We start from the raw sequence: 21,448 nt of genomic DNA on the forward strand, positions 1-21,448 counted from the left end.
AATTGTAAAAAGACACGTCCAGAAAAGACAATCCTGGCCAAGAAGCAAATGGCAGAATAATGGCTCTGCAGAAAATAATGACTGACACAATATGTACCATACCAGCAATCTTCCTGTATTTTATAACGCTGCACCAGACATGCAACAGTGGAAAGTATAAATGTAAAAACAAACCCTAGAACTTAGATTAATACTCAAATATTCTAAAGTCCGATAAACTGATTATCAGGGTGATTATCAGCTTACTGATTATGGAGTTTACTATGTGCAAATTACTACAGATTTCCTACATAGTTGCATTCTTCATTGGTTATAAAGCAATGGGGGAATGTTTCAAGCTCATCATATTTATAATGAAAATCAAGGACTTCCTTTCTTTCATGTTTTGCTGTGCATTATCCCTCTTCTAATCCAGTATATTTAGTTTCCAGTCCTTCTTGTCTTTAAGTCAGTAAACCACACTAAATTATACCCTCCAGACTCCAGACAAGAGTTGCAGATGCTGGAGTTCTTAGCAACAAATAAAGTGCTTGAGAAACTTAGCAGGGTCAGGCAGCATCGGTGGAGGGAAAAGGATAGACAATGTTTTGGGTTGGGATGCTTCTTTAGAGTGTTGGAGTAAAAGGGAACTTTACTCGGTCAGTCTTAAGAAGGGTCCTGACCTGACTCTGAATGACCACCCGCAGCTCATTCACATTAAAATACACACGGTGTGAAGAACAATACAGTAACATTTCTTTGCGCCACACTACATTCCCTAAAGTTTATTCACACAATTATTTATGTTCCTTCATTTTAGCATGCATTATGCTACAATAAAGCAGAATGTGTTAAGTGAATGTGTTGAGCATTGCAGAATATCATCTTGAGAATATCTGTTGAATCGCCCACTGTATTATAACATGCCTTTTGCCATACTTTGACAGAAGAGGATAGCCCTAATCTCCTAGTATCTGTCAATGTGGATAATTTACCCCCCACCTCCCCTGAATAGGTGGCATTTTGGAGATATGCAAACTCCTTTGGAAGGTGGCATGTGCAAACAATTCCTACTGATGATTATTATGGTGGCATGTGCAAACAATTCCTACTGATGAAGAGTTTATTAATGGATGCCCTGAACAAACAAGGACTGTCTTTTGAAGCAATGCACATTTGGGAAGCTAGTAGAGGTAGTAAATGAGTGTCCACAATCTGTCATCTTCTCACTGTAAAAGTTGAAAAACACGTGATCATTTCTGAAAGTTCAGCATTCTGAAATTCCCACTGAAATCAGATTTGAGGAGAAATCTAAAACATGGTTGAAAGATCCAAATGAAAGGAATTTATCATTTAAAATGTTTTACTTCTACCTGGAGATGTGTTCATGTTTTGGTTCTTGTCTTGATATAGGAAGTCACATAGTTCATGATGTGTCGGAAAGAACAGCAGATGCTGGTTTAAATCGAAGGTAGACATAAAATGCTGGAGTAACTCAGTGGGACAGGCAGTATCTCTGGAGAGAAGGCACAAAATGTTGGAGTGACTCAGCAGGACAGGTCACAAAATGCTGGAGTAATTGTCACCCGAAACGTCACCCATTCCTTCTCTCCAGAGATGCTGCCTGTCCCGCTGAGTTACTCCAGCATTTTGTGTCTACATAGTTCATGATGTCTGCTTTACTGAACCTAATTTTGAACATACACAATTTTTTTCCACAAAATCACATATGAAAGAAATTGACTAGATTATTCTTGCAAAAGTTGTAGAGTATGGGCATTTGGAGCCCTATTTTGCAGTTCTACTAGAAAGGGCCCACCTCTGATACCTTCTTCCACTGAGATTCTCCTTCCATACAGCTCTGCAAGGAGCATTCAATGTAATACTCGTGCAGGCACAAAAACATTTCTGCTTCTTTACTCAACCAATACTGTCTTCAATCCTTACACAAACAAGGATCTGTAGAACACACACAGTGAATGCTAGGGCTCTGGGGAGTATTGAGGAGCTGAGGGAACTTGTTCTGCAAGTCCAAGGATCCCTGAAAGTGGCACCACTGATTGAAAAGATGGTAAAGCCAACATAGAAGATTCTATCCTTCATTAGCCACAGCTGGAAGAAGAGCACACAGGTTAAAATATAACTTTACACCAGGGTTGGTGGTTGAGGTTGATACAATGGTGGAATTTAAGAGGATTTTGGATCAGCACATGGATATGCAGCGAATAGAGGAATATGAATTCTGTGCAGACAGATAAGAGATGGTCATGGCATCTTGTTTGGCATAGACAATGTGGGCCAAATGGCCTGTTTTTTGTGCTGTACTCATCTATGTTTATAAAACAATAGTTAAGCCACAGTTGGAATTCTGGTTACCACACTACAAAATACATGGTTGGACTGGAGAGGATGCAGAGGAAATTCACCAGAATGGAATGGTGCCTGATATGCAGCTTTTCAATTTTGAGAAGAGATTTGATAAGCTGCATTCATTCTTCTTGGAGCAGAGAAGGTTGAGGCGGTCCTGGTTGAGGTATACAATGTGTTGGGTTTCAGAAAGAAGAGTTCTGTTTTCAGGAATGGCTATGCATCATGAAATGACAGAATATGAAATCTTTCTAAATTTTTGCATTATGCCTCCCTTTAGAAGCATATTAAATGAGCATAAGACATAGGAGCAGGATTAGCCCACTTGGCTCAAGCCTGCTCCACCATTCGAACATGGCTTATGAACTTTCCCCCCTCAACACCATTCTCCTGCTTTCTCCCCATAACCCTTGATGCCCTTACTGACCAAGAATCTATCAATCTCCGCTTTAAAAACATCCAATGACGGCCTCCACAACCGCCTGTGGCAATGAATTCCAGATTTACCATCCTCTGGCTAAAGACATTCCTCTTAATCTCCATTCTAAAGGTGTGTCCATTTATTCTGAGGCTGTACCCTCTGGTCCTAGACTCTCCCACTACTGGAACCATCCTCTCCACATCCACTCTATCTTGGCCTTTCATTATTCAGTAGGTTTCAATACTCCCTCTTCCTTCTAAACACAACAACACAAGGAAACAAGATTAAATTGAGATCTGTAACTAAAACTCAGGCTATGATCTTGTAAGTGTGCATAAACAAATGATTAGGTTTTTAGCAAACTCCCAAATTCAACAATTTGATATGCCCAGTAGACCATACATTTCTAACACCATAACAGGTATCACATCAGGTATCAAAAGTACGTCAAGGTCTACGGAAAACTTCAGAATATCTTGAAATATCCTGACATTATTGAAATGTGCATGTTTCTTTGATTCATGCATTTTTACCTGAACAGTCCATCTCATTGCAGAATGTGGAAAACTTAAATTAAAAAAATTGGTCTTTTTTTTACAATTTCTATGAGATGGTATACTGGTTTATATATTAAAAAAAAAACAAATATAATGCTGTGTTGAAACATTATTTGTAACATTTATTAAAAAGGCTAGATGTATGATGCCAACTTTTGATCAAATTAAGAAAAATGTGAAAAAGATTGGAATTTATTCAATTAAAATTTATGCTATCAATTAGCAATCTGACGAATCAGCAAATATCATTAAATAAATGGAATAAAATTGTAAATTCCATGATAGCTAAACAAAACATTAACAATGTCACAAAGGTGTTGCATTTCATTGCACTTTAAGAGAAAAAGAAGTTTGTCAAATAAAACTTTGATGCTTTTCGAAGTAATTTTAACTAAAATTGGCTGAGAGACTAAACAGCCGTTTCACCTCAATCATCATATTACAGCCAAGAGAAACTATGATTACTAGTTCCATTTAAAAACTGTACAAATGTAGGTCAAGAAAGTAAACATGCCACCCACGCTGAATTGTATCAGTTTTGTATTTTTCAGGACACACTTCAAAGATTTGCTCAAGCCAGAATCTTCTGATCCGCCCAATAACACCACCAATCATGCACAAGGACATAAAATGCACGTGCCAGTTACTCCTCGCAAAGAAAGTTAAACGCAAATCTGCTAGATCCCAGAATCATTAAGGACACCTCGATAAAGAATTGCGTCCCAATCTCCCACAAGTGCTACAATAGCGAAGTCACTTCTGATACAAATTTAATTTTAAAAATTCCTAGAGAGGGACCAACATTTTTTGAACAATGTTTCCACATTTCCAAGATCTTAGAAAGTACCAAAAAAAATCACACTCAGGAAAACCTTCACAACACAAACTCAAGCATTGCTTTGACGAGCAATTAATCATAACCCCTTGAAACTAAAAAATCTGCTCTTTTTGCATCAGGGATCCTGCGTGAGCCGCTAACAAGGCAAATGCAAATCTCAGGGCTGAAATAAGGGATTTAAAGAGCTATAAGATGGTTCCTGCAAACCCTTTGCTCCCTGTTTGAATTTAAAGCTGAAAGCACAAAATGCTGATTGCTTCCTTCCCGAACGCGAATTTGAAATGATTAATGTTGTTTGTCCTCTCATTCATTCAGCTATCACAGAAGTAGCAGAATGCCACCCACATCATGATTCCATGCCAGCTACACAAATTAAGAAATCCCAATGAAACAGCAGGCCAGTTATTGCATTGCACACCATGGTGCTTGCTGACTTATGACTGCATCAACACTGCAAGCAATCTTCATTATAGGAAAATAAACCCAAGCAATTGATGATGATATATTTGCTTTCCAAATAGTACGACACTCCCCATCCAAAATGCACATTATGACCAATCAATCAAGAAAGCATGATTTCCCACCAAACAAACATTTAAAAGCTAATTCCAAAGCCACCTGCAGAATGATAAAATGTTTGATACTTAGAAAATAAGACTTAACAGGAACATTGCTTCAGAAGGCAAGATACAAGTGAACAATGAAGGGGTGGCATGGTGGTACAATGGTAGAGTTGCTGCCTCACAGCATTTGCAGCGCCGGAGGCCCGGGTTCAATCCCGACGACGTATGCTATCTGTACGGAGTTTGTACGTTTTCCCCGTGCGTTTTCTCCAAGATCTTCAGTTTCCTCCCACACTCCAAAGACGTACAGGTTTGTAGGTTAATTGACATGGTACAAGTGTAAATTGGCCCTAGTGTGTGTACGGGGATCACTGTTCAGTGCAGACTTGGTGGGCCGAAGGGCCTATTCCCGCGCTGTATCTCTAAACAAAACTAACCTAAAAATGAAAGTTATGACTGAAAAGTATTAAATGTGGATGATGGCACCAAGAGTGTGCAAGCTAATTAAAAAAAAATAACAATTAATAGAGCCCAGAGTTCACATAAGGAGGTGGAAAATAAACAGTGCTGGGGAAATTCAGTAGATCTTTCAGCATTTGTGGAGGAAACAGACAGATGACATTTAGGGTCGGGACCCTTCTTCAGATTAATGGAATAGGGTGAGAAACTGAAAAAGAGGTGGGGCTGAGCCAAAACCTGGCAAGTGATAGGTGGATAAAGGTGAAGGAAGCTGACAGGTGGAGTAAGTGACAAAGACGAGAGGTGAAAAGGAGGCAAAAAGGAAAGACGAGTTGTGAAACGTAAAGCCAAAGGAAGGGGTGTGGGTAGAAGGGGTGAGGAGGGAGGTGAAAGAGGGGGATAAAAAGAGAGTCAGAGGTGAGGGGTGAGCATGCGGAGGAGGGGAAAGGAGCAGAGTGAAGGAGGGGAGTGGGAGATGGTGGGAGAAATGGGTGCTCACCAGGATCCAGGAGGAGGGGGTTTCAGGGGGAAAGACACGAGGGGTAAGAAGGTGTATATTGGGTTGTAAGCTACCCAAGAATACAAGTGTTTTTCTTGTTTGAATGTGTGGAGGAGCCTAAGGATAAAGAAGGCCAGAGATAGATACAAAATGCTGCGGTAACTCAGCTGAGCAGGCAGCAATTCTGGAGAAAAGGAATAGGTGACGTTTTGGGTCTGAAGCCTTCTTCAGACTGCTGGGTCTGAAAGGTTGGTATGGGTATGGGAAAGGGGCAAGCAAGAGCTGCAGCAGGCCTTGGCAGACTGAGCACAAGTGTTGGAAAAATAGTTGCCTGGTCTACACTTGGACTCGTCAATGTAAAGAAGACAATTTCTGGAGCACTGAATGCAGACGATGAGGTTGAGTAGACCTTGGCGAGCTGAGGGACAAGAAGATATTTTCATCTGCCTTCAATGGGACAAAATCTACACAATCTGCTTGGGTAGCTTACACCCCAGCGGGATGAACATTGAATTCTCTAACTTCAAACAGCCCTTGCTTTCCCCTCTCTCCACCCCCTCCCCATTCCCAGTTCTCCCGCCAGTCTGTGTCTCCCACTACATTCTATCTCTGTCCCACCCATTCCCCTGACATCAGTCTGAAGAAGGGTCTCGACCCAAAACGTCATAATTCCTTCTCTCCAGAGATGCCGTTGAATTACTCCAGCATTTTGTGTCTACCTTTGGTTTAAACCAGCATCTGCAGTTCTTTCCTACACAATTCTGTAGTTTAGTAATTTCCTTATTGTTTGAATGAGTACAATGGGTTAATCGGGTCATGATATACGGTTTTCAAACACTGATGAAATAGGGTCTTGGTACTCACTTCTGCAAGATATTGGATTAAATACTTTATCAAAAAGTGAGATAGTGAGTAGCTGCTCTGAGAGCATGAACTTCAAAGAGGTGGAACATTTTTACAGTCATCAAGCTGGTACAGGCATAAACGAGACTTTAAAGATGTAGTGCGGAAACAGGCCCTTCGGCCCACCGAGTCCACGCCGACAAGTGATCACTTCTTGCACTAGCACTATCCTACGCACTAGGAACAATTTACAATTTTATCGAAGCCAATTAACCTACAAACCTGTACAGCTTTGGAGTGTGGGAGAAATTGGAGAAAACCTATGCAGTCACAGGAAAAACATACAAACTCTGTACAGATAGCATCTGTAGTCAAGATCAAATCCGTATCTCTGGTGCTGTAAGCCAGCAGCTCTACCACTGCGCCACTGTGCCACCCCTAACTGTTTTAATGTTGAATAATGTTCATTATCTTTTACACAAAATAATGAAAGGATAGATTGTAACATCACAGAAATGAAAAAAATACGGACAGACTGTAGTCTGTGAATGAGGAAGTCGAGGATCCAATTGCAGAGGGATGCACAGAGACCCAGTTCTGCGAGTTTGGTAACCAGCTTGGAGGGGATGATTGTGTTAAATGCCGAGCTGTAGTCAATGAATAACAGCCTGACATACGAGTTTTTGTTGTCCAAGTGGTCCAGAGCGGAGTGGAGGGCCAGCGAGATCGCATCCACCGTTGATCTGTTGTGGCGGTAAGTGAACTGCAGTGGGTCCAGGTTTTTGTTGAGGTAGGAGTTGATTTGCGCCATGATCAAACTCTCAAAGCACTTCATCACCACCGACGTTAGTGCCACTGGTCGATAGTCATTGAGGCACGTCACCTTGCTCTTCTTGGGCACCAGTATTATTGATGCCCTTTTAAAGCAGGTGGGAACCTCAGACCTCAGAAATGAGAGGTTGAAAATGTCAGTTAAAAACTCCAGCCAGTTGGTCCGCACAGGTTTTTAGAACATGACCAGGTACACCATCAGGTCCAGGTGCTTTCTGAGGGTTCACCCCTCTGAAGGATTATCTAACATCGACCTCTGTGACCGTGATCGAAATACCATCACAGTGAATGGGGGCTCGAGAAGGCACATCAGTGTTCTCCCTATCAAGGCGTGCATAAAACACATTGAGCTCATCAGGGAGTGATGTTTCGCTGACATGCGTGCTACCTCCTGATTTCGCCTTGTCGGAGGTGATTGCATTCAGACCCTGCCACACCTGCCAAACATCTGTCTTATCCTCCAGCTTGGAGCAGAAGTTTCCACTAGGGAAGTGTTCTGAACCCCCCCTTTTGCATTTGCAGGGACATCATATACATTACCAATACCAACACCTATCTTTCCCACAGAACAAAAAATCTTGACTCCACAAATGTTGTTGAATTATCCAATCAAATTAATAGATGCTGCTAGGAACCGGAATGCCTTAATTCATATGTTTATTCCAAAACCCAATTCCATCATTGTATATGGATTCAATTTCCAATTTACCCTGATAATTCCTTATCCAGTTTCTACTGCTTTGCCACCTTGTTTTCAGCTCGTAAATCATTCTCAAATCCTGATTTTTAAATGCTGCCTCAAACATTTCTCTTCTCTCCTTTTTCTTATGATTATTCTCTGCTGTGGCTCCACATTTAAAATATACACTTTTAATATGGATAACACTGACAGGACAGTAAAGATATGTATATACATATATATTCACCATCTTCATATATGACAAAGAGTTAATGTTTTAGGTTGAAGATCTTCATCAGAACTGGAAAAAGAGAGAACATTTATTGTGTTTATGCCACTTTGTAAAATTTGCTGATGACACAGTTCTCCTGTCTCTTCTTCCCAGCCACACACAACATCACAGCTCAGCCCTGCAGGACTTTATAGTATGGTGTGAAAAGTCTTGTCTTGAGCTAAATATAAGCAAAACCAAGGACATGATTGTGACTTTTTCCCCCCAACAGAGACAGATGGCTGAGGCAGCCACCACTATCATCCAGCAGGAGCCAGTGGAGATAGTGGAGGTATACAAATACCTGGGAACAGCCTTCGACAACCTGCTAAGGTTTTCCTCTAACATAGAGGAAATCCTTAAAAAGTGCCATCAGAGACAGTACCTACTCAGGAAGCTGAAGTCATTTGGGATTAACAAAGACATTCTCACCACATTCTACTACGCATTCATTGAAAATGTAATAACCTTCTCTTTCACTAGCTGGTTCCACTCCATCACCCTGCAAAACAGAAACCGCCTGTTGAATGTGGTCAAGGTCTGCTCAAAAATCATTGAGCAGCCCGTCCGAACTCTCACTGCCCTATGCGACCAACAGTCTGTAAAGTTAACACGCAGGATTCTTCAGGACCCCTCTCACATCCTGTTTCCTGAGTTTGAGTGGCTCCCCTCAGGACGCAGACTCCGCTGTCCGGGTTGCCGGACACAGAGGAGGAAGGCAACCTTCATCCCCAGGGCTGTCCAGCTTTTTAATGCTGATCACTGACTCATGAACATATGAAATGAAATAACCTTCTATATGCACTTTTTAATTGAAGCACTTAGGAAGCACTTTAAAAACTATTACTATGTGTTGAATGTTGATGTGCGGTGTGTGTTGTGTGATTGTGCAGTGTGTCTGTGAAATGCGTGTGCTGGTTGATTGTGCAGTATGCGTGCTGCTTATGTTTGTTGATTGTGTCCCTTTTTAAAAAGCTACTGTAATGCGCCCTTTTAAATTGCCCCTCGGGGACGAAGAAAGTGCTTTGAATTGAATTGAATTGAATTGAATTGAAGAAGGTGAGTGAGGAATGGAAGGGGCAAAGGGGATATCTTTGAGGTTAAGTTTGTTGTTGGAATGATTTGTTAATGGAGTTATAGGATAGCAAATGTAGGAAACAGCAGCTCAGGGTGCACTAATGGAGAGTGAAAAGTAGATTTTATCTATTTCTCACATTTTTGTTCCCACCTTCCCTGCCTCTGAATAAAACAAGTACAGGTGCACAACATTTTATCCGGTGTTCCGGAAACCGAAAAACTCCGAAAACCGGCCATTTTTTCCAGGATGTCGTCTGCACACCAAAGCTCGCGTTTGGCGCCAAACTTGACCCGAAACGACCCACGGTCAACCCAGGTCTGTACTATTGTAGCGGCTGCCTCCTCCCCGGAGACTGGGGAGACACTTAAACATCTGTAAATCATTGCTTAAATGTTAGTCAGTTAGTTTGGAGGGCTTTTATGTGAAGGGGGGGTTGAAGGGGTAAACTTTACTTCTTAGTCCCCTACCTGGTCGGAGAGACGGGGAGCGGTCAATGCCTTACCGGGTCGCCGTGCAGTAAGCTCCGCAGCGCTGTGGCCGCCAACTCCCAGCTGGGGCTGCGGGCGGCGCCGGTTGTAGCTCCGACCCCGGCAACTCTACCCCTGGCTGCGAGGCGCTCCAAATCCACCACCGCCCGCGGCGCTGGGATACCAGCGGGGAGCGGGCAATGCCTTACCGGGTCGCTGTGCGGTAAGCTCCAGGGCGCTGAGGCCGCCTTCTCCCAACATTCGCGGAGCTGGGGCTGCGGGCGTCCGACCGCGGGCGGCGCTGGATTTGGAGCGCCGCGCAGCCAGGGGTAGAGTTGCCGGGGTCGGAGCTACAACCGGCGCCGTCCGCGGCCGGACGGAGCCCCCAGTTCCGCGATGTTGGGAGTCGCCGACCAGGTAGGGGGTCTAAGAATTAAAGTTTCCCCCTTCACCCACCCACCCCACCACCACCACCACCACATAAAATCCCTCCAAACTAACTGACTAACATCTATGCAATGATTTACAATGATTCCCCGGTCTCCGGGGAGGAGGCAGTCGCTCCAGACTTTTCAAGCCGCCCGCGCTACCTACCTAATCTACGCTAAAAACCTTCCATTCGGAAATCCGAAAATGTCCGAAATCCGACAAGTGTCTGGTCCCAAGGCTTTCGGATAAAAGGTTGTGCACCTGTATAGAGTTCCTGGTATTCACCTTCCAGGTCACCATCTTCTGCATTCAGTGGATCATTGTTTGCGATTTCCACACAATTCCACCTTCAGATTTCCTTTCCCTTTCAGCATCTCAAATGGTCAATTTTCTTTACAACCCTCTGATCCACTCTTCTGACCCCACCAATCATTCCACGTGTTATGGTATTTTCCTATACAAATGGCGAAGATAAAACACCTGCCCTTTAACCTCTTCCCTTATCATCTTCAAGGATCCAAAGGATATTTTTCCAGGTTGCAGGAGCAAATCCAACCTTCCAGTTGCCTACCACTTTAATCCATTCTATTGTCACTCTGACCTCTTTATCATGGAATCCTGCACTGTGAAAATAAAGTCAAATTTAAGCTTAAGGAACCGCACCTCTTCTGCCTGGGCACAATTCCAATATCAAATTATCCAGCTTGTGACGATGTGCTTTCTTTGTCTACATCAGAACTGCTACAGTATTTTCCTGTTGTAAGTTATCCCTCTGCAATGTTGGTTCAGTTTTTGTTCCACTCCATTAGCACAGGCTGACCTGCCATTGTCGCACGTTACACTTTTGTGAACAAAAGCAAGTGTATATGAAATACACCTGATGCATTTTTGTCACTAAAATATATTGGGAATGAAATTAAATTGCATTCAAACCTGTACAAAGACTGGTGCAACACTGAAGCAACTGAAATGAAAAGCTAAGCACGCATCAAACAGTTAAAGTAATTTCTCCAAAGATAGACACTGTAACTCAGCAGGACAGGCAGCATCTTTGGAGAGAAGGAATGGGTGACAATTCGGGTCGAGACCCTTCTTCAGACTGAGAGTCAGGGGAAAGGGAAACTAGAGATGTGGAAGGGAAGGTGTGAAAATGACATCCAAGCAGATATCAATCAAGGAAATATAGAATGGTTCATTGTTGGCTGAGGGGAAGGTGACAAGGAGGCAGGCATACAATCAGTAAAATTAATCTGGACAATGAAACTAGTCAGAGAACTAGGATAGGGGAGGAACAGAGAGAAAGGGAAAGCACAAGGTAACTCGAAAAATCAATATTCAAAATCAATCATCTCCAAGCAGATGAATTAGTTCAAGACATTCCACCATTTAAGGCAGAGGAATTATATTAATTTAGGTAATTATGAACAAAAGTTTTTATTCAAGTCATATACACAGGCTACATTGACCAGGTATTCTCTAAGCTTAAATGCCAAAGAAGATGAGATGGTGCCTTTGCTGGGATTATGTAAGAGCTGACATAGTCTTCATGAACTGAATGGAGTCCAATGTCAGAAAGGTTTATGAGAAGTGTACATCCAAATCCAAAGGTATGTATAATACATTGCCCTCCATAATGTTTGGGACAAAGACCCATCATTTATTTATTTGCCGCTCTACTCCACAATTTAAGAATTGAAATAGAAAAAATCACATGTGGTTAAAGTGCACATTGTCAGATTTTAATAAAGGCTATTTTTATACATTTTGGTTTCACCATGTAAAAATTACAAAATTACATAGTCCCCCCATTTCTGGTCACCATAATGTTTGGGATGCATGGCTTCACAGGTGTTTGTAATTGCTCAGATGTGTTTAAATGCTTCCTTAATGCAGGTATAAGAGAGCTCTCAGCACCTAGTCTTTCCTCCAGTCTTTCCATCACCTTTGGAAAACTGTTTATCAACATGAGGTCCAAAGTTGTGCCAATGACAGTCAAATAAGTCATTATGAGACTGAGAAAACAAGAATAAAACTGTTAGAAACATCAGCCAAGCCTTAGGCTTACCAAAATCAACTGTTTGGAACATCATTAAGAAGAAAGAGAGCACTGGTGAGTTTACTAATCTCAAAGGGACTGGCAGACCAAGGAAGACCTCCACAGCTAATGACAGAAGAATTCTCTCTATAATAAAGAAATACCTTTCCGACAGATCAGAAACACTCTTCAGAAGTCAGGTGTGGATGCCAATGACCACTGTCCGCAGAAGACTTCAAGAACAGAAATATAGAGGCTACACTGAGAGATGCAAACCACTGATTAGCCACAAAAATAGGATGGCCAGGTTACAATTTGCCAAGAAGTACTTAAAAGAGCAGCCACAGATCTGGAAAAAGGTCTTGTGGACAGATGATACGAATATTAACTTATATCAGAGTGATGGCAAGAGCACAGTATGGAGGAGAGAAATGACTGCCCAAGATCCAAATCATACCACCTCATCTGTGAAACACCGTGGTGGGGGTGTTATGGCCTGGGCATGTGAGGCTGCTGAAGGTACTGGCTCATTTATCTTCATTGATGATACAACTGCTGATGGTAGTAGCATAATGAATTCTGAAGTGTATAGACACATCCTATCTGCTCAAGCTCAAACAAATGTCAGCGCGTACTCCTGCAGTCTGCAGTTGGCAACATTCCCCGATTGACATCTCCCTTCGCTGGGTGATCAACAGCGCTCAGGCAGACCAAAGAGCGTCTTTCACAGAGTTGATGACCTTCCAGCAGCACTCGATGTCAGTCTCTGAATGCATCCCTGGGAACAGTCGGAATAAACCGTGACAAGGACCCTTGCAGACCTCTCCAGACTCACTTTGCGAATCCACACTCTGCCAAGAGATGGGCAACTGCCTCCACTCAAAAGCAGCCATCCCGAGGGCAGCGTGCGCTGGTAGTGATGTTCCGACAATGCAGGAAGGATCTGACTGGGAGGGCTCCCCTCATTCCAGCCAAGCCAGGTATTGGTGCTTGTTGGTGAACTACCCAAGTGAAATATGAGGCTCTGTTCCTCCAAATTGCGCTGGGCCTCACTCTGACAATTCGCAATCTGACCTTTCTGTCCTGGGCCTCCTCCATTGTCAGAATGAGGCCCAGCGCAAATTGGAGGAACAGCACCTCATATTTTGCTTGGGTAGTTTACACCCCAGCGGTATGAACATTGACTTCTCTAACTTCAAGTAACCCTTGTTTTCCCTCTCTCTTCCCAGTTCTCCCACCAGTCTTACTATCTCCGACTACATTCTATCTTTGTCCCGCCCCTTCCCACGACATCAGTATGAATATGGGTTTTGACTCGAAACATCGCACATTCCTTCTCTCCAGAGATGCTGCCTGTCCCGCTGAGTTACTCTAGCATTTTGCGTCCACCTTTGATTGAAACCAGCGTCTGCAGTTCTTTCTTTCACAGTATTTGTAGGGCAATTATACAACACAATCCAATCAAGTCAAGTCAAGTTTATTTGTCACATACACATACGAGATGTGCAGTGAAATGAAAGTGGCAATGCTCGCGGACTTTTGTGCAAAAGACAAACAACCAAACAAACTATAAACACAATCATAACACACATATTCTTTTACATAATAAATAATGGAAGGAAAAACGTTCAGTAGAGTTAGTCCCTGATGAGATAGGCATTTACAGTCCGAATGGCCTCTGGGAAGAAACTCCTTCTCAACCTCTCCGTTCTCACCACATGGCAACGGAGGCGTTTGCCTGACCGTAGCAGCTGGAACTGTCCATTGCAGGGGTGGAAGGGGTCTCTCATGATATTGTTGGCTCTGGAGTTGCACCTCCTGATGTATAGTTCCTGCAGGGGGGCAAATGAAGTTCCCATAGTGCGTTCGGCCGAATGCACTACTCTCTGCAGAGCCTTCTTGTCCTTGGCAGAGCAATTCCCAAACCAGATGGTAATGTTCCCGGACAAGATGCTTTCCACCGCCGCTGCGTAGAAGCACTGGAGGATCCTCGGAGACACTCTGAATTTCCTCAATTGCCTGAGGTGGTAAAGGCGCTGCCTTGCCTTACTCACGAGTGCTGAGGTGTGTGATGCCCATGTCATATCCTCGGAGATGTGGACTCCCAGATATTTAAAACAGTTCACCCTATTCACAGGATCCCCATTTATCCTCAATGGAGTGTACGTCCTCGGATGATGTGCCCTCCTAAAGTCCATGATCAGCTCCTTCGTTTTTTTGATGTTCAAGAGGAGGCTGTTATCCTGGCACCAGAATGCTAGACCAGCCACCTCCTCCCGGTAGGCCTTCTCGTCGTTGTCTGAGATCAGGCCCACCACCACAGTGTCATCAGCAAACTTAATTATTGAGTTGGAGCTGAACCTAGCCACGCAGTCATGTGTGTACAGGGAGTACAATAGGGGGCTGCGGTCGCAACCCTGGGGCGATCCTGTGCTCAGGGTGAGGGACTTCGATGTATTCCCTCCCATCTTGACTACCTGGGGCCTGGTGGCCAATACAGCACTAAGCTGGTTTTAGCCCATTATACTTACAAAGCTGTAACTTTGGAACAACTTTAGATTTTATTTTATTAAACAGTTCATCCACAATTTCATTTCAGACTGAACCACTTTCTATCCTCTCCCAATTCCAAACTGACCTCACTCTCTTTCATTGAGAGCTTAAAGTGCAAGACAATTACTCTCTCGAGTGATGGTCTAAATCCAATACTGTGCAGTGCAAATATATGCTTGTTCAGTCTGTAAGTACATTTTTTAAATTACTACAAATATCTACAAACCAGGATTATAAAATTGTACATTCCAGTCAGGACGTGAAGACATTAGATAGCCAGAAAAGATTTACAAGAAAAGTTCCTGAGATGAGGGGCAACACTTAGATAGATTAGAGAGGATAGGAATGTTTTCTTTAGATAAGGAAAGCCAAGAGGATATTTGATAGAAGTATAAATGATGGACGGTGTGTAAGAAGGAACTGCAGATGCTGGTTTAAACCAAAGATAGACACAAAGCTCAGCGCCTCTACTTCCTGAGAAGAATACGGAGAGTCGGTATGTCAAGGAGGACTCTAACTTCTACAGGTGCACAGTAGAGAGCATGTCGACCGGTTGCATCGTGGCTTGGTTCAGCAACTTGAGTGCATAGGAGCGGAAAACACTAGAAAAAGTGGTAAACACTGCCCAGTCCATCATCGGCTCTGACCTCCCTACCATCGAGGGGATCTATCGCAGTCGCTGCCTCAAAAAGGCTGGCAGCATCATCAAGGACCCACACAATCCAGGCCACACACTCATCTCCCCGCTACCTTCAGGTAGAAGGTACAGGAGCCTGAAGACTGCAATGTCCAGGTTCAGAAATAGCTACATCCCCACAGCCATCAGGCTATTAAACACAACTCAAACAAAACTCTGAATATTAATAGACCATTATCTGTTTATTTGTACTGTTTATTTATGCATGTGTGTATATATTTATATAATGGTATATGGACACACTGATCTGTTCTGTATTCATGCCATCTATATTTTGTTGTGTTGAAGCAAAGCAAGAATTTCATTGTCCTATCTGGGACACATGACATTAAAATCTCTTGAATCTTGAATCTTGAAAAAAGCTGTAGTAACTCAGCAGGACAGGCAGTATCTCTGGAGATAAGGAATGGGTGACATTTCGGGTCGAGTCCCTTCTTCAGACTGGAGGGATGATAGAGGGTCTGTACATGGAGGATTGTGGGAAGCTGTTCCCATTGATTCAAACGTCAACTACTTGAGGTCATGGGCAACAAATAAAGATAAAATAAATTAAGCATAGCGCAAAGAAATATTTTTATGTTGGAATCTGGAATATACTGCCTGTGGGAGGGAAGGATGTTCACAATAAAAACACATAAACTACAGCTCGTCGTTCAACACCATCAGCCCACCAACCCCATTAGCAAGCTCAGCAAGTTGGGTCTCAGCACATCCCTTTGCAACTAGATCCACGACTTCCTCATTAACAGGAGAGAATCAGTATGAATTACCAACCACACTTCCTCCTTGACAATTATCAGCACAGGGGCACCTCAAGGCTGTGTGCTCAATCCCATGAACTACTCACTTTATACCCATGACCGTGTAGCCAGACATAGTTCCAACATCTTTAAATTTGCCACGACACCACCATTGTTGGATTAATTATGGATAATGATGTCAGAGTATAGGAGGAAGATCCATCATCTGATTGAATGGTATCAGAACAATCTTATTCTCTACGTCAGTAAAACCAAGGTGTTGATTGTTGATTTTAAAAGAGGAATGGTGAGGATCCACAAACCTGTATTCATTGAAAGGTCAGTGGTGGAAAGAGTCAACAACTTCAAGTTCCTACGCACGAATATCTCTGAGAATCTGTCTTGGGCCCAGCACATGATGCAATCATAAAGAAAGCCCTAAATGCCAATATTTCCTAAGACCAAGAAAATTTGGTATGTCAATTAATACTCTCTTGAACTTCTACAGGTGTATGGTAAAGAGCAGTGACTGGTTGTATCACGGCCTGGTTCAGCAACTCAAACTAAGAAGATTTAAAAAAATGGTGAACACTGCCTGATCCATCACAGATACTGCCCTCAGCACCATCAAAGTGATCTACAGTAGTCGCTGCCTCAAAAGAATAGCCAGAATCATCAGGAACCCACACCACCTTGGCCATGCTCTCATTTCACTCCTACCATCGGGATGAAGGCATAGGAGTGTGAAAACTGTAATGTCCAGGTTTAAGAACAACTTCTTCCCAACAACCATGGCTATTGAACATTATGAAATTAATTTAAACTCTGAACAATGAACTGCCTTGGTTGTATGAGGGACTTTGGGCATTGTTTGTTTTGCACTACTTTGGATTTTATTTGGGTTAGTGAGTTGTTAGAGGACTGGTTCTGGCACAATGGGCCAAATGATATGCTTCTTGTTCTGTAATTTACTTATTTTTTCAAACAGCAATCAGTCCAGGTCTCTGGATGCCAGGTCAACGACTTAAAATTTTATAATATCACACCCACAAAACCAGAATGTTACACATCAATCTTATCCAACATGTCCCAGCTACACTAGTCCTATCTACCCGTGTTTGGCCCATATTCCCCAAAACCTGTCCTATCTATGTACCTGTCTAATTGATTAAATGCTGGGATAGTCCCAGCCTCAACTACCTCCTCTGGCCGCTTGTTACACACACTCACCACCTTTTGCGTGAAAAGGTTACCTGTCTGATTCCTATTAAATATTTTGCCCTTCACCTTAAACCTGTTAAATAAAAGTTTAAAAATTTGCTTTCTATGAGTTAAACAAATTTTCCTAGTATGGACCTTTGGTGAGGAAAATAAGCAATCAAAATCAAAATGAAGTTAGAATAAAGAAAATCAAAGAAAATGAAATGAAGTCTTATATTTGAAACAAATGTAAAGTACGCTCACGTGAACAAGTACAAAGTGTTGTGAGCCAGAGTAGCAAAACTGCGCAAATCACTATTCCTCAAAGAAATCTGGCATGTGAAGACCCATTTGACTGCTCCGATTTCATCGTATTAATTGCACTGTTGTCATGGGAATATGGTTCAGAGAGCATGACATTGCCCAGCCACCCATTACAACAACATTGAAAAGTAAAAATCTGTGTTTTATTGACTGCCAGATTTTAAATGCACAACTAGAAATCCCCATGTGAATGAGACTCTGTAAAAACTGTACATTATAAAGGTCATGACAAGATGCATGTCCTTCGCGTCCCATCCCCCCACCCTCCAATACTTCAACCAAAACAAAGACATGGATGCACTGAAGATTTTGAAAAATTTTCTTTTTTTTTTCATTCTTTTTGTACAGATGTAGTTAGTCTCTTCGATCTCCGGCCGAGCATACAGGTGGCTAATCCGTTTACCTTTTTATAACAAACATAATTGAAATTAACCATGAATGACTAGATAGAAGGAACAAAAGTAACGCCGCGTCTTAAATAGAAAGGTCACAAATTAAAGAATGCTCTGATGTGCTCATAAAACCGTCCTCACAAAGCACTGACACCATCCCATCAACTACACACTACTCACAATTTGAAAGGAATGCAAATAAATTACCCAACAAATAAGGGAAGAAAATCGTCGATTATTAAGTGGGGAATATCTGATTACTATCAAGTTATCCAAATTAAAACTAGTCCCGGGATGTTTTAACTTGTTTGATCTTGTTGCTCTTCCCCCACCCCCCAGTCATAAACACTGGAGCAACCTCGCATAGCGCTCACACACTAGCTGATATCCTACCATACATACGCTCGTACTCGTTTATTCTTGGATTGAGTTTCGCCTCTTCCCCACGATCGGTTTAAACGACTCCGACTTCTCTACCTCCGACTGGAAGAAATGCACTTGAAGCCTTGAAACTTACCAACGGGAGCAGAAAGCTGCAACAAGTTGTTCTCGCGGCACTGCGGTCCTGGCAGCCGTGGTCCTCAGAGCAGCAGCCGCCGCATCTCCGCCCAAGCGGCCGCTGAACATCTCACAACGCATCGGGACTTTTCACTGCAGGAGTTGGCCGGCCGCTCTTGCAGCGGCAACCCCGGCATGATCTCCCTGTGGTGATTCCCTTCCCTGCTCTGCTGGGGTTTGTGCCGCGCGCCCGCCCGCCCGCTGCAGCCCGCGATCTGTTGCCTGGATCCGATTGTTTGGAACTCGGTGTCGACCGGAGTTGGCAGCGGAGAGCGCGTGCGCGCGGCTCCCACCTCCTGCACAGACAGGGTTTACAGCCAGGCGCTGTTGTGTGGACCAGCCGGCCCCTGGGCGTCCATCTCCACGCACTGAAGTCACTCATGTCATGTCATGTCAGGGCAGGTAATTCACACAGTGACGCAGGTAACTGTACACCTTAGTTTCAACAGTGATATGGTGGGTGTTTTCAAAAAAGGCGTGTGATTGACATTCCGAAAGAATAACATTTGACTGATCCTATTATTGCAAAATGCTGTAAATGATAGCAACTGAAACCGAAGCACAACATCCTGGAAACGTGCAGCTCCTCAGACAGTGTTCGTGAAGAAGAAAACTGAAATAACTTTTAGGTCAAAGATCTGACATCAGAACTATTGCAACATTATAAAAAAATACATCAGTGCGCGTAAAACATATTCCTGAAGTCATTTGGGTTGATATCAAATTTCAGACAAATCGGAGTATTTGAAGACACTTTCACGCATTCCGCAAAGGAATATCAAGTTAAATTGTATCCCATCGATTGGTGTCTTCATCTTTATTATACACTTTCACACTGTTCAATTCCTCTGTGAATTGTTTCAGAATTGCAACATGTACACTAACATTTGGTGTGATTTCATAGAAGTTATTGACCTGTATTGCGCAGACTGAAACACAGACAATTCAGCATAGAAACATAGAAACATAGAAATTAGGTGCAGGAGTAGGTCATTCGGCCCTTCGAGCCTGCACCGCCATTCAATATGATCATGGCTGATCATCCAGCTCAGTATCCCGTACCTGCCTTCTCTCCATACCCTCTGATCCCCTTAGCCACAAGGGCCACATCTAACTCCCTCTTAAATATAGCCAATGAACTGGCCTCAACTACCTTCTGTGGCTGAGAGTTCCAGAGATTCACCATTCTCTGTGTGAAAAAAGTTCTTCTCATCTCGGTTTTAAAGGATTTCCCCCTTATCCTTAAGCTGTGCCCCCTTGTCCTGGACTTCCCCAACATCGGGAGCAATCTTCCTGCATCTAGCCTGTCCAACCCCTTAAGAATTTTGTAAGTTTCTATAAGATCCCCTCTCACTCTCCTAAATTCTAGAGAGTATAAACCAAGTCTATCCAGTCTTCATAAGACAGTCCTGACATCCCAGGAATCAGTCTGGTGAACCTTCTCTGCACTCCCTCTATGGCAATAATGTCCTTCCTCAGATTTGGAGACCAAAACTGTAAGCAATACTCCAGGTGTGGTCTCACCAAGACCCTGTACAACTGCAGTAGAACCTCCCTGCTCCTATACTCAAATCCTTTTGCTATGAAAGCTAACATACCATTCGCTTTCTTCACTGCCTGCTGCACCTGCATGCCTACTTTCAATGACTGGTGTACCATGACACCCAGGTCTCGCTGCATCTCCCCTTTTCCTAGTCGGCCACCATTGAGATAATAGTCTGCTTTCCTGTTTTTGCCACCAAAATGGATAACCTCTCATTTATCCACATTATACTGCATCTGCCAAGCATTTGCCCACTCACCCAGCCTATCCAAGTCACCTTGCAGTCTCCTAGCATCCTCCTCACAGCTAACACTGCCCCCCAGCTTAGTGTCATCCGCAAACTTGGAGATATTGCCTTCAATTCCCTCATCCAGATCATTAATATATATTGTAAATAGCTGGGGTCCCAGCACTGAGCCTTGCAGTACCCCACTAGTCACTGCCTGCCATTGTGAAAAGGACCCGTTTACTCCTACTCTTTGCTTCCTGTTTGCCAGCCAGTTCTCTATCCACATCAATACTGAACCCCCAATGCCTTGTGCTTTAAGTTTGTATACTAATCTCTTATGTGGGACCTTGTCGAAAGCCTTCTGGAAGTCCAGATACACCACATCCACTGGTTCTCCCCTATCCACGCTACTAGTTACATCCTCGAAAAATTCTATAAGATTCGTCAGACATGATTTATCTTTCGTAAATCCATGCTGACTTTGTCCAATGATTTCACCACTTTCCAAATGTGCTGCTATCCCATCTTTAATAACTGACTCTAGCAGTTTCCCCACTACCGATGTTAGACTAACTGGACTGTAATTCCCCGTTTTCTCTCTCCCTCCCTTCTTAAAAAGTGGGGTTACGTTTGCTACCCGCCAATCCTCAGGAACTACTCCAGAATCTAAAGAGTTTTGAAAGATTATTACTAATGCATCCACTATTTCTGGAGCTACTTCCTTAAGTACTCTGGGATGCAGCCCATCTGGCCCTGGGGATTTATCAGTCTTTAATCCATTAAATTTACCCAACACCACTTCCCGGCTAACCTGGATTTCACTCAATTCCTCCAACTCCTTTGGCCCGCGGTCCCCTGCTATTTACGGCAGATTATTTATGTCTTCCTTAGTGAAG

The 21,448-nt window shown here is 43.1% G+C and overlaps 1 protein-coding gene across 3 annotated transcripts in view; it reads right to left on the bottom strand.

Annotated features, from left to right (window-relative positions):
- The window catches only part of ptpn13 (protein tyrosine phosphatase non-receptor type 13), a 236,941-nt gene extending 216,830 nt beyond the window's left edge, over positions 1 to 20,111 (bottom strand). For 2 of the 3 annotated variants that reach the window (XM_055640022.1, XM_055640017.1), the window contains exon 1: positions 18,740 to 20,110. The gene's annotated coding sequence lies outside the window, so the exon portion shown is untranslated. Of the gene's footprint in view, positions 1 to 18,739 lie in introns of all 3 variants that reach the window. The other variant, XM_055640029.1, reaches the window with a different exon arrangement.
- Positions 20,112 to 21,448: the final 1,337 nt, after the last annotated feature.

The sequence above is a fragment of the Leucoraja erinacea genome, chromosome 1, assembly GCF_028641065.1.
Source record: "Leucoraja erinacea ecotype New England chromosome 1, Leri_hhj_1, whole genome shotgun sequence".
NCBI lineage: Eukaryota > Metazoa > Chordata > Chondrichthyes > Rajiformes > Rajidae > Leucoraja > Leucoraja erinaceus.